The 19,244-nt window shown below is 35.7% G+C and overlaps 1 non-coding gene and 1 pseudogene across 1 annotated transcript; one reads left to right on the forward strand and one right to left on the reverse strand.

Moving 5' to 3' along the window:
* Positions 1-385: 385 nt before the first annotated feature.
* On the reverse strand, positions 386-493 carry LOC130943184 (small nucleolar RNA R71). Its single transcript, XR_009071713.1, has one exon. It is a non-coding gene; the product is annotated as a small nucleolar RNA R71 (small nucleolar RNA).
* Positions 494-17,340: 16,847 nt separating this feature from the next.
* LOC130939687 (succinate--CoA ligase [ADP-forming] subunit beta, mitochondrial-like) lies at positions 17,341-18,266 on the forward strand (annotated as a pseudogene).
* The last annotated feature ends 978 nt before the right edge of the window (positions 18,267-19,244 follow it).

Genomic DNA, 19,244 nt, shown 5'->3' on the forward strand with positions numbered 1-19,244 from the left:
TAATGCAAACAATGCAAGGAAGGTGCTGGGTGACTTTACTGCACCTACTCCTGATTTCTATGGGAGAAGCATCTCTATCCCTGCCATTGGAGCAAACAACTTTGAGCTTAAACCTCAATTAGTTTCTCTAATGCAACAGAATTGCAAGTTCCATGGACTTCCAATGGAAGATCCTCATCAGTTCTTAGCTGAATTCTTGCAAATCTGTGACACAGTCAAGACTAATGGGGTAGACCCTGAGGTCTATAGACTGATGCTATTCCCTTTTGCTGTAAGAGACAGAGCTAGAATATGGTTGGACTCTCAACCTAAGGATAGCCTGGACTCTTGGGAAAAGCTAGTCAATGCCTTCTTGGCAAAGTTCTTTCCACCTCAAAAATGGAGTAAGCTTAGAGTGGAAGTCCAAACCTTCAGACAGAAGGATGGAGAATCCCTCTATGAAGCTTGGGAAAGATACAAACAATTAATCAGAAAATGTCCCTCAGACATGCTTTCTGAATGGAGCATCATAGGTATTTTCTATGATGGTCTCTCTGAACTATCTAAGATGTCTTTGGATAGCTCTGCTGGAGGATCTCTTCATCTGAAGAAGACGCCCACAGAGGCTCAAGAGCTCATTGAAATGGTTGCAAATAACCAATTCATGTACACTTCTGAAAGGAATCCTGTGAACAATGGGACAAGTCAGAAGAAAGGAGTTCTTGAGATTGATGCTCTGAATGCCATATTGGCTCAGAACAAGATATTGACTCAACAAGTCAATTTGATTTCTCAAAGTCTGTCTGGAATGCAAAATGCACCAAGCAGTACTAAGGATGCTTCATCTGAGGAAGAAGCCTATGATCCTGAGAACCCTTCAATGGAAGAGGTGAATTACCTAGGAGATTCCTATGGAAACACCTATAATTCTTCATGGAGAAATCACCCAAATTTCTCATGGAAGAATCAAGAGAGACCTCAACAAGGTTTCAACAACAACAATGGTGGAAGAAACAGGTTTAGCAATGGCAAGCCTTTTCCATCATCTTCTCAGCAACAGACAGAGAATTCTAAGCAGAACCCCTCTGACTTAGCAACCATGGTCTCTGATCTAATCAAAACCACCCAAAGTTTCATGACTGAAACAAGGTCTTCCATTAGGAATTTGGAAGCACAAGTGGGACAGCTGAGTAAGAAAGTTACTGAACTCCCTCCAAGTACTCTCCCAAGCAACACAGAAGAGAATCCAAAAGGAGAGTGCAAAGCCATTAACATGGCCGAATTCTGGGAGGAAGAAGAGGCAGTAAACGCCACTGAGGAAGGCTTCAATGGGCGTGCACTGACCTCCACTGAGTTCCCCAATGAGGAACCATGGGAATCTGAGGCTCAAAATGAGACCATAGAGATTCCATTGGACTTACTTCTGCCATTCATGAGCTCTGATGAGTATTCTTCCTCTGAAGAGGATGAGTATGTCACTGAAGAGCAAGTTGCTAAATACCTTGGAGCAATCATGAAGCTAAATGACAAGTTATTTGGAAATGAGACTTGGGAGGATGAACCTCCTTTGCTCACCAAAGAGCTAGATGACATGTCTAGGCAGAAATTACCTCAAAAGAGACAAGATCCTGGGAAGTTTTCAATACCTTGTACCATAGGCACCATGACCTTCAAGAAGGCTCTGTGTGACTTAGGGTCAAGTGTAAACCTCATGCCTCTCTCAGTAATGGAGAAGCTAAGGATCTTTGAGGTACAAGCTGCAAAAATCTCACTAGAGATGGCATACAACTCAAGAAAACAAGCTTATGGACTTGTAGAGAATGTTTTGGTGAAGGTTGAAGACCATTACATCCCTACTAATTTCATAGTCCTAGAGACTGGGAAGTGCATGGATGAAAACATCATCCTTGGCAGACCCTTCCTAGCCACAGCAAAGGCTGTGATTGATGTTGATGGAGGTGAACTGATCATTCAAGTGAATGAAAAATCCTATGTGTTTAAGGCTCAAGGATATCCCTCTGTCATCATGGAGAAGAAGCATGAAGAGCTTCTCTCAAAACAGAGACAAACAGAGCCCCCACATTCAAACTCTAAGTTTGGTGTTGGGAGGCCACAACCAAACTCTAAGTTTGGTGTTGAACCCCCACATTCAAACTCTAAGTTTGGTGTTGGGAGGTTCCAACATTGCTCTGAGTATCTGTGAGGCTCCATGAGAGCCCTCTGTCAAGCTACTGACATTAAAGAAGCGCTTGTTGGGAGGCAACCCAATGATTATAGTTTATATATTTTCTTTTGTCATTTTATGTTTTTTGTAGGTTGATGATCATAAGAAGTAACAAAATCCATTGAAAAAGCAAAAACAAAATGAAAAACAGGAAGAAAAATAGCACACCCTGGAGGAAGATGTTGCTGGCGTTCAAACGCCAGTAAACCTAGCAGTTGGGCGTTTAACGCCCAGTCTGGCACCATTCTGGGCGTTTAACGCCAGAAAGGGGCACCAGACTGGCGTTAAACGCCAGAAAAGGGCAAGAACCTGGCGTTAAACGCCAGGAATGGGCACCAGCCCAGCGTTTAACGCCAGAAATGGCTCAAAACGTGATTTTGAGCAACATTTGGTGCAGGGATGACTTTTCCTTGACACCACAGGATCTGTGGACCCCACAGGATCCCCACCACCACTCTCTCTCTTCTTCCCCCATTCACCAATCACCTCAATACCTCTTCCCCAAAACCCCTTCACCTATCAAATCCCATCTTTCTCTTCACCACTCACATCCATCCTTCATAAAACCCCACCAACCTCACCCTTCAAATTCAAACCACTTTCCCTCCCAAACCCACCCAATATGGCCGAACCCCATTTCCCCTCTCTCCTATAAATACCCTTCTTCACTCCTTCATTTTCACACAACCAAAACACCACTTCTCCCCCTCTTTGGCCGAATCCACCACCATCTCCCTCTTCCTCATTTCTTCTTCTTCTACTCTCTTCTTTCTTCTTTTGCTCGAGGACGAGCAAACATTTTAAGTTTGGTGTGGTAAAAGCGTTGCTTTTTCGTTTTTCCATAACCATTATGGCATCCAAGGCCGGAGAAACCTCTAGAAAGAGGAAAGGGAAGGCAAAAGCTTCCACCTCCGAGTCATGGGAGATGGATAGGTTCATCTCAAGGGTGCATCAAGACCACTTCTATGAAGTTGTGGCCTTGAAGAAGGTGATCCCTGAGATCCCCTTTTTACTCAAAAAGGGTGAATATCCGGAGATCCGCCATGAGATCCAAAGAAGAGGTTGGGAAGTACTTACCAACCCCATTCAACAAGTTGGAATCTTGATGGTTCAAGAGTTCTATGCCAATGCATGGATCACCAAGAGCCATGATCAAAGTATGAACCCGGATCCAAAGAATTATCTTACTATGGTTCGGGGGAAATACTTGGATTTTAGTCCGGAAAGTGTGAGGGTGGCGTTCAACTTGCCTATGATGCAAGGAGATGAACATCCTTACACAAGAAGGGTCAACTTTGATCAAAGGTTGGACCAAGTCCTCACAATCATATGTGAAGAGGGCGCACAATGGAAGAGAGATTCAAGAGGCAAGCCGGTTCAATTGAGAAGGCATGACCTCAAACCCGTGGCTAGAGGATGGTTGGAGTTTATCCAACGCTCAATCATTCCCACTAGCAACCGGTCCGAAGTTACTTTAGACCAGGCCATCATGATCCATAGCATCATGATTGGAGAAGAAGTGGAAGTTCATGAGGTTATAGCCCAAGAACTCTACAAGGTGGCGGATAAGTCCTCTACCTTGGCAAGGTTAGCCTTTCCTCACCTCATTTGTCACCTCTGTTATTCAGTTGGAGTTGACATAGAGGGAGACATCACCATTGATGAGGATAAGCCCATTACCAAGAAAAGGATGGAGCACACAAGAGACCCCTCTCATCATGAGACCCCTGAGATGCCTCAAGGGATGCACTTTCCTCCACAAAACTATTGGGAGCAACTAAACACCTCCCTAGGAGAATTGAGTTCCAACATGGGACAACTAAGGGTGGAGCACCAAGAACACTCCATTCTCCTCCATGAAATAAGAGAAGATCAAAGAATCATGAGAGAGGAGCAACAAAGAGGAAGGAAGAGCCGCCATCACTAAGGTGGACCCGTTCCTTGATTTCCTTGTTCTTTATTCTTCTGTTTTTCGAATTTTAGTGCTTATGTTTATCCATGTTTGTGTCTTATGATCATTAGTGTCTTAGTGTCTATGCCTTAAAAGTTATGAATGTCCTATGAATCCATCACCTCTCTTGAATAAAAACGTGCTTAATTGAAAAGGAAAAGAATTGCATGAATTTTGAATTTTATAACAGTTTAATTATTTTGATGTGGTGGCAACACTTTTGTTCTCTGAATGTATGCTTGAACAGTGCATATGTCTTTTGAATTTGTGGTTTATGAATGTTTGCTCTTGAAAGAATGATGAAAAAGGAGACATGTTACTGAGGATCTGAAAAATCATAAAAATGATTCTTGAAGCAAGAAAAAGCAGTGAACACAAAAAAAAAAAAAACCGAAAAGAAAAAAAAAGGGAAAGAAAGAAAAAGAAAGAAATAAAGTTGTGATCCAAGGCAAAAAGAGTGTGCTTAAGAACCCTGGACACCTCTAATTGGGGACTCTAGCAAAGCTGAGTCACAATCTGAAAAGGTTCACCCAATTATGTGTCTGTGGCATGTATGTATCCGGTGGTAATACTGGAAGACAGAGTGCTTTGGGCCACAGCCAAGACTCAATAAAGTAGCTGTGTTCAAGAATCATCATACTTAACTAGGAGAATCAATAACACTATCTGGATTCTGAGTTCCTAAAGAAGCCAATCATTCTGAGTTCCAAAGGATAAAGTGAGATGCCAAAACTATTCAGAGGCAAAAAGCTAAAAGCCCCGCTCATCTAATTAATACTGATCTTCATAGATGTTTTTGGAGTTCATTGCATATTCTCTTCTTTTTATCTTATTTGATCTTTAGTTGCTTGGGGACAAGCAACAATTTAAGTTTGGTGTTGTGATGAGCGGATAATTTGTACACTTTTTGGCATTGTTTTTAGTATATTTTTAGTAGTTTTAGTTGAGTTCTTAATATATTTTTATTAGTTTTTAGTTGAAATTCACTTTTCTGGACTTTACTATGAGTTTGTGTGTTTTTCTGTGATTTCAGGTATTTTCTGGCTGAAATTGAGGGACCTGAGCAAAAATCTGATTCAGAGACTGAAAAGGACTGCAGATGCTGTTGGATTCTGACCTCCCTGCACTCGAAGTGGATTTTCTGGAGCTACAGAAGCCCAATTGGCGCGCTCTCAACGGCGTTGGAAAGTAGACATCCTGGGCTTTCCAGCAATATATGATAGTCTATACTTTGCCCAAGATTTGATGGCCCAAACCGGCGTTCAAAGTCACCTCAAGAAATTCCAACGTTAAACGCCGGAACTGGCACCAAAATGGGAGTTAAACGCCCAAACTGGCATAAAAGCTGGCGTTTAACTCCAAGAGAAGTCTCTACACGAAAATGCTTCATTGCTCAGCCCAAGCACACACCAAGTGGGTCCGGAAGTGGATTTTTATGTCATTTACTCATCTCTGTACACCCTAGGCTACTAGTTTTCTATAAGTAGGACCTTTTACTATTGTAATAGAGATATAGAGAGTCTTTTGATCATGTTTTGATGATTGAACTCACTTTGGGAGGCTGGCCATTCGGCCATGCCTAGACCTTGTTCTTATGTATTTTCAACGGTGGAGTTTCTACACACCATAGATTAAGGTGTGGAGCTCTGCTGTACCTCGAGTATTAATGCAATTACTATTGTTCTTCTATTCAATTCCGCTTGTTCTTTGTCCAAGATATCACTTGTTCTTCAATCTGATGAAGGTGATGATTGACACTCATCATCATTCTCACCTATGAACAAGGTGATTGACAACCACTATTGTTCTACAAGCATTCGAGGCTCTAGTGAATATCTCTTGGATTCTTTAACCGGAGTCTTCGTGGTATAGGCAAGAACTGATGGCGGCATTCAAGAGAATCCGGAAGGTCTAACCTTGTCTGTGGTATTCTGAGTAGGATTCAATGATTGAATGACTGTGACGTGCTTCAAACTTGTAACCTGCTGGGCGTTAGTGACAGACGCAAAAGAGGGATTCTATTCCAGTAGGAGCGGGAACCAAACCGGTGATTGGCCGTACTGTGACAGAGTGCGTGAGCATTAGCTTTCACTGCGAGGATGGGAGGTAGCCACTGACAACGGTGAAACCCTACACGAGCTTGCCATGGAAAGGAGTAAGAAGGATTGGATGAAGACAGTAGGAAAGCAGAGAGACGGAAGGGAAGGCACCTTCATACGCTTGTCTGAAACTCTCACCAATGATATACATAAGCATCTCTATCTTTATCTTTTATGTTATTTTCGTTCATCACTATATCCATTTGAGTCTGCCTGACTAAGATTTACAAGATGACCATAGCTTGCTTCATACCACCAATCTCCGTGGGATCGACCCTTACTCGCGTAAGGTTTATTACTTGGACGACCCAGTGCACTTGCTGGTTAGTTGTGCGAAGTTGTGTTTATGCCATGGTATTGAGCACCAAGTCTTTGGAGCCATTACTAGGGATTGTTTATGTTTTGAAAAGTATTAATCACAATTTCGTGCACCAGTGACTAGAGAGCCAACCAACAACTTCCAATTATAATTTAACTCTTGAGTCTTCCAACTCAAGGGTCTCCTATTAATCAACTCTAAAATCAATTTGAGAACCTACTCCATTGACATGGATGCCATGTTCGCATGCATGTAAAGAGAGTAGAAAGAAGACATGATAATTTTGGAATTGAGTTGAGATAATCAAGCAAATAAAGAAATTAAATAGAAAAATACTCTTGCATTAATAAATTCCAAAATTGAAGTTATCCATATGTAACTCTAAACAAAGTAAATAAGGATTAAAAGAGTAAGGAAATAGAAAATAAAATAGAATGATAAAGACTTCAATGGAGGTAGTAACTCTTTCAATGTCCAACTCAAAAGCATAAAACTAGGAATCCTAAAACCTAGAGAGAGGAGAGAGCCTCTCTTTCTAGAAACTACATCTAAAACCTAAAATTATGTATAATGAGAAGTGTGTCCCTGAATGCCTCATGATTCCCCCACTCTGCAGCTTCTATTCTGTGTTTTCGGGCTTGGAACTGGCCAAAGTGGAGCTCAGAAATCACCCCCAGCGTTTTCTACACGTGGCGCATGTCACGCGTACGCGTCGATGGTCTTCTTCGCATGTCACGTGTACGCGTCAAGTACGCGCACGTGTTGCTGTGCAAATCTCCAAATCACGCGCACGCGTCAGGTACGCGCACGCATCGCTCCTCGCTGGTTATCTCCTTCAATTCTTGTGCTCCTTCCATTTGTGCAAGCTTCCTCTCCATCCTCTAAGCCATTCCTGCCCTATATAGCCTGAAAACACTTAACACATGGATCACGGCATCGAATGGTATAAAGGGGGATTAAAAATACACAATTTAAAGGCTTAGGAAGCAAGTTTTCAATCATAGAATAAAATTAGGAAGGAATTGTAAAATCATGCAAATTGTATGAATAAGTGTGAGAATAGTGGATAAAATTCACTCAATTAAGTACAAGATGTACCACGAATTAGTGGTGCATCAGTGCCGCCCCATTTTCTGAAGCAAACGCGACAGATCATTACCCCGGAAAAGGTAAATGGCAAAATAAATCAACAGAAAGGATAACTATTTCCGTTGTGGTGGAAAGGCACATTGGTCGCGTACCTATCGTACCCCATGGCACCTAGTTGATCTTTATCAAGCATTTTTAAAAAAGGACAATAAAGGAAAGGAGACAAATTTTGTTTCAAAGGATGTTGCTGAAAATTACACCACTCATTATGAAGTATCTGATTTCATTGAGGATTCTGAAGAAAATATTCATTTAATCAATGATGGAATAGTTTAATATGTGGATTTGTTAAGTACTCATGTAAATAAATAATGTAAGAAACTTTTTGTTAAGTTTTATTTTCTATGCATTTGAATTTTAAGTATGATGTATATAAAAAAGGTTTAATAAAATATTTATGTTTATAAATTTAAAAATTACTAAATGTGCCAAGTAGTTATAAAATAATAATAATAAAATTTTTAATATATGATACTATGTACAGTACTTCTTAGAAAAATAATCAAGAAAATAATTTTACTACGCATATAATTTTACTCATTTTATTATTATTATTGGTCTTTGAAGAAAATGACAAGGACATATAGTGAAGATATTTGCCTTGCGGATAGTGCAAGTTCATATACCATTCTCAAAAGTAATATATATTTTATACATCTTGTACTAAAAGAAGAATATGTTAATACTATTATTGGCTCAGGCAATGTGATAAAAGGCTCCGGAAGAGTGATAATTTTGTTTTCCAGAGGAACAAAATTCATAATAAATAATGCACTATTGTCTACTAAGTCTCTAAGGAACTTGTTAAGTAGTTTTAAAGATATATGCCGAAATGGATATTATATTGAAACAATGAAAGAGGAAAATCATGAGTACTTATGTATCACAACAACTCATGATTCAAATAAAAGGGTTATATTAGAAAAGTTACCTTCACTTTCATCTGGGTTATATTATACTAAAATTAGTGCAATTGAATCACATGCCATTGTAAATCCAAAGTTTACTAACCCAAATGAATTTATAATTTGGCATGTTTAATTGGGTCATCCGGGAACAACTATGATGCGAATAATTATTGAAAACTCCCATGGACATTCACTAAAGAACTAGAAGATTCTTAAATCTAGTGAATTTTGTTGTGCTGCATGTTCTCAAGGAAAGCTAATTTTAAGGCCATCATCAGTAAAGATTGGATTTGAGTCTCCTAAATTCTTAGAAAGGATTCAAGATGATATATGTGGACCTATTCATCCACCATGTGAATTTTTTAGATATTTTATGGTACTAATAGACGCATCGAGATGGTCAACTGTGTGCTAATTGTCTTCTCGCAACTTGGCATTTGCGAGATTACTTGCTCAAATTATTCGATTAAAAGCACAATTTCCAGAAAATTCAATCAAAGTAATTCATTTTGATAATACTGGTGAATTCACTTCCCAAGCCTTTGATGCTTATTGTATGGCTAATGAAATAAGCGTTGAACATCTAGTAGCTCATTTTCATCACACACAAAATGGGTTAGCAGAAACACTTATTAAACGCCTTCAATTAATGTATAGACCTTTATTTATGAGAACAAATCTCCCAACCTTGGCTTGGGGCATGCTATTTTACATACCGCAACACTAATCTGTTTGAGGCTAACAAGTTACTATCAGTTCTCTCCCATGCTTTGATATAGTTAGGTATCTTGAGATACAAACTAGAAATGTATTTAAAGTTTGATTTGCAGATTGTCATTTTGATGAATCAAAATTTTCAACATTAGGGGGAGAGAGTAAGCTTCTTGAAGTAGAACTTAATTGGAATACATCATCCCTGATGCATTTAGATCCTCGATAAGAGCAATGTGAACTAGAAGTTCAAAAGATTATACATTTACAAAGAATAGTAAGTGAATTGCCTGATACATTTTCTGATACAAAAAGAATAACTAAATCCTATATACCAGCTAAAAATGCTCCAATTCAAATTGATGTCCCAGTTGGACAAATGGCTACCGAAATAAATTCACGTCAGAAGCGTGGTAGGCCTGTCGGTTCCAAAAATAAAAATCCTCGAAAGAAAAAAGGTAATTACTATTCCTGTTGAAAAATATAAAGACATAGTGAAGACACCTGTAGTTGTCCAAAATTCTGATACAGTTTTGACGTCAGAAGACGTTCAGGTACCTGAAAATTGTGAAAATGACGAGATTTCGATAAATTATGTCTTTACAGGAGAAAAATAGGATCGAAATAAGGCAATTGTTAATTAAATATTTTCATATAATGTGGCATTAAATATCATGCATGAAAGTAAGGATCTTGAGCCAAGAACAGTCGAAGAATGTTGACAAATGAATGATTGGCCAAAATGGAAAGAAACTATGAAGACTGAGTTAGACTTACTTGCAAAACATGAAGTCTTTGGACTTGTAGTCTATACACCAGAAGATGTAAAACCTATTGGATACATATGGGTATTTGTGAGAAAATAAAATGAGAAAAATAAATTTGTATGCTATAAAACTCGACTTGTGGCACGAGGTTTTTCACAAAGGCCCGGTATAGATTATGAAGAAACATATTCCTCTATAGTGGATGCAATAACACTGTGTTATTTGGTCAGTTTATCCACATACCATAAATTATATATGCATATAATGGATGTGGTAACAGCCTACTTGTATGAATCATTAGATTGTGATATCTATATGAAAGTCTCTCAAGGATTAAAGATATCTAAATCATTCAATGAATATTCATAGGGGTTATACTCAGTTAAATTGCAAAGATCTTTATATGGTCTAAAGTAATATGGACGAATGTACGTTGATATCCGAGTAATTGGCCAAAAATATATTCAAGAATGATGATATCTTTTCATGTGTTTTTATAAAGAAATATGCATCTGGATTCATTATAATTGCCATGTACGTTGATGATTTAAATATCATTGTAACCCCTGAAGAGATTCTAATAATTATAAAAGCTCTAAAAGAAGAGTTTGAGTTTAAAGATCTTGAAAAGACTAAATTTTATCTCGACCTCCAGATCGAGCATACAAAAGATGTGATCTTTATTCATCAAATAACATACACAGAAAAGATCTTGAAGAAATTGTATATGGATAAGTCACATCCATTAAGTACCCCAATGATCGTAAGGTCTTTGGATGTGGAAAAGGATCAATTCCGTCCTAAAGAAGAAAATGAAGATATCATTGATACTAAAGTACCATGTCTTAGTGTCATTAGAGCACTAATGTATCTTGCTAATAATACACGACTTTACATATCATTTGTTATGAATTTATTAGCAAGGTATAGTTCCTTTCCAATTAGAAGACATTGGAATGAAATTAAACAAATCTTTCAATATCTTCAAGGAACGATTGATATGGGACTATTTTATCCATATGAAACCAAGTTACAATTAGTTGGCTATGCAGATACAGGATACTTGTCTGATCCACACAAAGGAAGATCTCAAATAGGATACCTATTCACATATGGTGATACAGGCATACAACTATATCATAGAGGTCTATGAAACAGACGATAGTAGCGACATCTTTTAATCATGCTGAAATACTAGCGATACATGAAGCAAGTCACGAGTGTTTTTGGCTCAGGAGTTTGATCCAATATATTCTGTCATCATGTGGACTGATTGATCATAAGATACCTCTGACTATTTTGTTTGAAGATAATACAACATGCATTGCTCAACTTAAAGGTGGATACATCAAAAGTGATAGAACAAAGCATATTTCTTCCAAATTCTTTTTCACTCGTGATCTTCAAAATCAAGGGACAATTGATGTCCAACAGATCCACTCAAGAGATAATCTAGCAGATTTATTTACAAAGTCACTTCCAATATCCTCCTTTGAAAAATTGGTACATCAGATTGGAATGCGCTGATTTCGAGATATTAAATAATGTCAACAAGAAGAAGAGATTGTACTCTTTTTTTCTTGATCAAATTTTTGTCCCTATTAATTTTTTCTTGACAAGGTTTTTAACGAGGCAGTCATCATTACAAAAGATATTGTACTCTTTTTCCTTCACTAAAGGTGTTTTTCATTAGGTTTTTCTTTAGTAAGATTTTAACGAGGCATAATCCTAAATGGTTATCCAAAAGAGAGTGTTGTGATAAGTATGAAGTAGATGCCCATTTCTCAATATTGCTCAGGATATCAAGAGAGATTACAATTAATTAGGTTTGAAAATGGTGACCCTTTATATGCAGGGACGGACATAGGGGGCGAGTGGAGGCCTCGGGCCCCAGCTTTTTTTTAAAAAAATTAATAGTAATAAGTTATTATGTATAATTTTAATTTAAAAAGATTATTTAGTATTTAGTCTAATATAAATAAAAGTTCAACCTAATTTAACTATTAATGATTTCTAATATCTAAAAAGTAAGGAACAATATTAAAAAATCTGAAGAAGATATTATTACTAATATTTTTTAATTAAATAAAAATTTTCAAATCTCATAAAGTGAATTCTTTTTCTTCTTGTGACCGTCTTTTTTTATTCATTTGGTATTAATTCTTTCTGTTTCAACTACTACAATTAAGAGATCTTTTTCAACTATGAATATTGTGAAAAATAACTTAGAAACAAATATGAAAGATGAATTTCTTACTAATTGTCTTTTAATTATATTGAAAAGAAAATTGTTGAAAAATTTGATACAAATTCTATTATCGATGAATTTTATGATACGAAGAATCGACCGCGTCGTTAGTAAAAAGTACACACATATTTTTTGTACTTTAAAATATATTCTCTATCGGTATATTTTTGTAATACATCTTATATTATATAATTTTTTACATAATTTTTAATATTATGTGTTATTGGCCCCTTCCATAATAATATTTCTGGATCGGTCTCTATTTATATGTATATAAATAGGATAGCGTAGTTGAGACTAGGGATGGAAAAAGGTCAAGTAGCCTACCAAGGGCCTGCAGCTTAGCCTGTGTTTGGCCTGACCTGACCAGGCCTATTATAAAAGAGGCACAAGTTAAGACTCTTTTAAAAGTCTTATTGGCCTATCAGGCCTGCCTGGGCCTGTTAAAATATAATTAAATATATAAATAATTTTTTATTACTAACAAAATTATGAGATATTTTAAATTTATTATATTTTATTATAAATATTTTTGTATATTTTAAATACTTTAAAAGATTAAAAATTCTTATAAATATTAAATATGACATATTACATATAAATATTTTTATTAAAAAATTATTTTTTAAATAATATTTTTATTTTGTAAAAAAAATATCAAGCCTTTTAACAGGCTTCAGGCCAGGCCAGGCTGAATAACAGGCCAAGCCTAATACTTTATAAAGAGCCTATACCAGGCTGCAGGCCAGACTCAGGCCAATTAACTACATAACAGGCCAGGCCTGTTAAGAGCAAAGTTTGGCTTGATCTGGCCTGTTTTTACCCCTAGTTAAGACAGAACACACAGCAATAACAATAATCCTACTTTCTTCTATATTGTTAATATTCTTCTTCCTCTCTTTACGTTATTACATATATTAAATAAATATATGAATCGTCTCTATTATATTAAATCAATTATATTGATGAATAATTGAATATTAATACTAAAATTTTTTATCTACATATCTTTATTTTATATTTAGTACATCTTCCTTATTTATTTATCTTACAACATTTATAAATTTAAAAATAATATTTATCATTCATAATTCATAACACCTTAAAACATATAAATTTTATTAAGACTTTCTTTAATAAATAGAACTCCTATCTTATCTATCTATTGGCTATAAGGATTCATTTGTCACTCACTATACTTGAGTTTTTAACGTCCATATGTGAGAGATAATTTTTTAGCTCAATAATTGACATTATTGACTAACGAAAAAAATTGATCAAAGATTTTATTGACTAACAAAAATAAACATGAAAACTAAAGTGTTTGTTTTTAAAAATTGCAAGAATTAAATTGGATAATTACTTGTATATAAATTACACGTAAACTTATTTAGTGTGAGAAAAATGGTGATACTACAAGTACAAACATTTTTAAAAATTAAGTCCAACTAAATTGGCACACACTCATAAAAAACTAACATCGCGTGCATCACACATGTCACAGCCCGAGTTAGGCAGTGATCGACATTAAGAAAAGGTTTTCTAGCAAGTCTATTTACCGTATAATTCTTAAATACTTTTTTTTTTCAAATTACATACTTTTAAAGTTGTATCTATTATAGAGCACAAATACGAATTTATACAAATATATAATATACCATTAAATATAAAAGATGATGCATGTGATATATGAAATATTAACTAAGAAATTCTAAGATATAGTACAAATTACTTGGTCCTTGGAAGATAAGGGCTCACCAAAAGCTGATCTCTACTATGACACAGAAAGATTAAGATTGTGATTTATATCTGTATCTAAAAAATATTAAAAGATCAGAGAGTAAGTTTTGTTGAATAAATAAGAATTTAATTTTGATACACTAATAGTGTAAAGCATTTTACACAGTTGTGCAATCACATCCATTCTTTTGGATGACCATTCACGTGATTAATGTGAAAGGTAGTTATTTTTTCTGATGTTACGTAATTGAATGCATGTGCACTATAGAAAACATGGAAGATAGCAGTGACAAATTGCCTACGGTTTTTCCATCAGCTACAATTTGCCAAGAGAGCTGCGATTGGCTTCCAATCTCTTCAATGTGATGCAGAATCGGATGGATTAACATCGAATCCATAAAGCACTGCCACTAACCCCAACTCTTTATCATATACTTGGTTGTTGTGTTACCTAATCAGATCAGATTACCCAAAATCAAGAAAAACAGGAACCTCCAAAAGGAGAGTGGAAGTGCGCGAACCCCCCGTTCTCTGCTCCACCATGCACCACTGTGTCACCCTGGAGTCACGTGGCTGCCGACCCATCCTCCTCTCACCGTTGTTGACCGTTCCCCTCTACTCTACAGTGCGTGAAACCCCTAATCCCTCCTCCACGGTGTGCAAAACCCACCCCTTTTCTCTGCTCCACTGTGCGCGTCTGTACCATCTTTGAGTCGCGTGGTTCCCCAGACATCATCCTCTTACCATTCTTGACCGTTCCCCTCTCCACCACCCCTTACTCCCTCCTCCATCGTGCACGATCTGAGCTATCGTGACCTCTCCCCTAGTTCGTTCTTCCATTTATATTTGTTCCCTATTTTTATCAAAATTTTCTATATCTTGTTAGTGCAAATTATGCTTTTAGGTTAATTTGATTTAGATTTTGTCTATATCTTCTATTAATTCAGGTTAATTGTTGCTGTATAGAGTTAAAGGATTTGAAGGTACAACTATTGTGTTTTTGGGTTGGTCTGTTGGAATCGAAACATTAAGTTTGTATATAATTTTTCTTTTTTTTTTTCTTCTATCTTCTGTACGTTTGTGAATTGTGACGCGGAGTTGATGAGCAAGTACGGAGTGAGTGTTCCGAGAGGCATAGCTATTTCCTCTGTTGAAGAGGCAAGGCTATTAAGGATGTCTTTCCTAATGAAAGTGAGGTAATTTGATATAGTTATCATATATTTTTTATATAGGAATTTCACTCTCTAATATGTTAAGATTTTCAATAGCGATGCTTTATAATTACTTCTTGTGGTTGCTTATAGATATTCTTGTTTTATCCAACAAATGAAAAGGAAGAAAGATAGGAAGGATATGAGTTGTGATAACCTTGATGCTTTCACATGAATTGAAAACTAAATGTCAATGTTTAGTTTCATAAATTGTCTGCATTTTTTTCTTTCAATATTAAACGAAAAGGTTTTATTTGATCATTATCTACAAATTTTATTTCAGCAAATATCTTCATTTTTAGTATGAATGTATATGCTAGCAATTTTCATTTCTTGACAATGATATTTATAGATGTAATACAGTGGCACCAGCCTTTTCAGATAATTAATACTTGTGGTGTCTGATTTTTTTTTAATATTTTTTTAGCCAAAGTTGCATGGTTAGAGAACATAGTTTCTTATACTGTATGTTTGTAGGATGAACAAAATGTCCATGTTTCCTTTTTAGCATATGATCTGGTATTTTTTTTGTGGTTGGATTGGTCACATGGACTTGCTTGTATTCATATGTGCTATTTGATGCCTAGAAATTTGTTTTTATCATCTACGTATATACTTCTAGTTGATTCTATACATTTGTTGGACATTGCAATATATATATATATATATATATATATATATATATATATATATATATAGTGGTATGGAAAAACTACCAAAAGTATCTATGAAGTTTACGAACGCTGACAAAAGTACCCATAAACTAAGAAAATTAATGCTGTACCCATGAAAGATGGATTCCGTATGACAAAAGTATCCAAATCCTAAATTTTTGTTGATTTTTGAATAAAATTTCTAAACTACCCTACACTCAACCTCAACTCACTTTTTCAACCTTTCATAACCCAATCTGCACCAACCCTTGCCATGGAGTCCGAAACTACTCCTACAACAAACCAGACCAAATCAATGATAGTGGTGGTGGTGGTGGAGGATCGGACCTCAACCGATTCACTCATAAGTTTACAATCCATACCCAAACCAAATCAATCAAACACCAAAAAATACTCAACATATAAAAATTTTCAAATTCATTCATCAAATTTTAATTTCCTTTAGCAAAATTAGAAGTAAAAACAGCCATCAACCATAAAAAATCAACAAATCCATTCATCAAATTTGAAATTTATTTCAACAAAAATCAAAAGTAGAAGTAGCCATAAACCTGATCTTCTGTAAATCAATCTCAGCCTTCATAAAAAATAGAAGCAGATTTAAAAAAAATAGAACAATATCATTTTAGTAGTAACTAAATCAATTTCTGAAAAGAAGAAAAATGAAATAAAAAATATTTTAAAAAAAAGAAATACCTTTTCTTTGCCGGCTGTAACATCGTCAATGGTAGAACCTCCATCCACAGCGCCACCTCCCTTTCTTCTTTGATTTCTCTTTACCGAACCCTCTTCCTACATGCAAAAGCACCACGACCCCTCTCTCTTCTCAGGCGTGCGACGATGGTATTCTCCTCTGCTAGGTCAGGCGCGCCACGATGATGTTCTCCTCGACTGCAACAGGTGCGCCTCGGTGATATTCTTCTCAGGTTGGGTCACAGGCGCGCGATGAAGGTGTTATAGTCACCTTAAGAGTGAAAGGAAGAAGACTCTGTGAGGGTTTTTGAGAGAGGGATAAGTGAGGAGAGAGGAAGAAGTGAGAAGAGAAGGAGTGATGGTAGAATGGGGTAAGGGTGGGGTAGTTTGAGAATTTTATTAAAAAATCAATAAAAATTTAAGATTTGGATACTTTTGTCATACAGAATCCATCTTTCATGGGTACAGCGTTAATTTCCTGAGTTTATAGATACTTTTGTCAGCGTTCGTAAACTTCATGGGTACTTTTGGTAGTTTTTCCTAGTGGTATTGATGAAATACTAATGACCCCACCACCAATTACACAATTTGATGAGCACAATATACCCAATGAGAGCTGTTGTTTCGTTTGGAAATGATGTTCAAATTTTTTTATGCACAATCATATATGAAATGGATACACGGTCCTGCTCGATGGATTGATTTTTTGATATTTTTAATTGTCTGTTTTCTACAAATTTATTTGTGTGAAAAATTGGCAGTTGTGAATGAGATGTACTTTTTTCTATAATCCTGGATTGTAAGTCTGCTGGTCCTGTAAGTTTTTTGCACCATTTGTGTAAATTTAATTTGCGTTATTTGCGAAGTGTTAAACCCTTGCAACTTCTTTATGGTATTTATGTAACTGAATTTCAATTCTTTTTTCTTTTATTAGTTTGCAGCTTGTCATTGCATGTAGTAAGGGAGGAACCAGTATTGAAGACCTTGCAGAGAAATTCCCAGACATGATTATAAAGGTCTTATTCTTGGCATTTCTCATGATTACTAAAATTTTCTGTCCTGCTAGTATATTTTCTTTGCATGATAACCCGATGGGCTCCTTCTTTCTAGTAGGTACCAATTGATGTTTTTAAAGGAATTACTGATGAAGATGCTGCAAAGGTGGTTGATGGCTTGGCTCCAAAAGAGCTTATAGAAATAAATTTATTGAACAAGTGAAGAATTTGTATAATGTTTTTCGCGAAATTGAATGCACTTTTTTGGAAGTAAGTACATGGAATGTCTTATATTTGCTTTCAATATATTTAAAAAAAATGTACATTAATGACAATTTATTATCTTGAACAGATCAATCCTTTTGTCAAGTTCTTTCTATGTAGTTTATTTCTCATCACTTGATATGTATTATGTGTCTTTCTTTTTTCAACAAGTGGCTGCTGCAAAGACAGATTTAAATTATATTGGGTTTGATGGAGAAATTAGTTGCATGGTGAATGGTGCAAGGTTAGCAATGGCCACAATGGATATAATTATATTGCATGGGGTACTCCTGCCAATTTTCTGGATGTAGGTGGCAATGCCTCTGAAGGCTAGGTAATGTTGAAAAAAGACTCACAGAAATTTGCGGCGGTTTCAAAATCGACGCAATTTTTTTTAAATCCACTTACCAAAATAGCGGCGGTTCTACAACCGCCAGAAAATCAATTATCTGATTTTGCTGCAGTTGTGCCAGCGGTTCGTTAGAACTGCCACAAAATCAAATCTCCACCCCTCTAACTTGCAACGTTTGTGGAACCGCTGGTATACTGTTTTGCGGTGGTTAAAAACCATAGCAAATTCCTAAAAAAACCGCCGCTATTCGGCGTGTTTCTTGTAGTGGTGTAAAACTACTTTACACTGACAGTGTATCAAAATTAAATTTGAATAAGCAATATATCCATAACCCACATGAGAAAATACAAATTATATCAAAGTAAATCATGAGTTCAATATCCATAAAAATAGGGAGTCTTTAGTTTAGAATTTAATATTACACACTAGGGGTTTCACCTCCATCGGTAGCTTTTTTTTCTAGTGTGTCAGAGTGCATTAACAAATTTAACGTGTGGCCTACATATTATGCTAATATCTCGCCTACTAGCTGAGACCTTAGCAGAATATATACTTCCACAGCTAACATCATTGTCGTTAACTACGGTTTTTTTAATTAAAACCTTTTAAAATTATTCAAAATATAAAGCATTATTCTATATTTATAAAATACCAAATCTGATAACAAATAAGCAAATGTTAACTTCGAATAACATTTGTATGATGTTTCAAAATATATAAAAGACATATTTTTCAATAATAAATAGTATGAATAAATAGTAATAAGTACATATAGGCAAATAATAATATAAAAAAATAATAAATTTGATAAAATATTAATACTAAAAGAAAATAAGTACATATATAGTGTCTATTCACAGATCAATTATGAACAGATGATTGTTTGACGTACTATCTATTATCTTATTAGTACAATTATAATAGTAACTAGAGTTTAAAATGTGGTTATTTTCTTCTTTC

This window comes from Arachis stenosperma, chromosome 7, assembly GCF_014773155.1.
Source record: "Arachis stenosperma cultivar V10309 chromosome 7, arast.V10309.gnm1.PFL2, whole genome shotgun sequence".
NCBI lineage: Eukaryota > Viridiplantae > Streptophyta > Magnoliopsida > Fabales > Fabaceae > Arachis > Arachis stenosperma.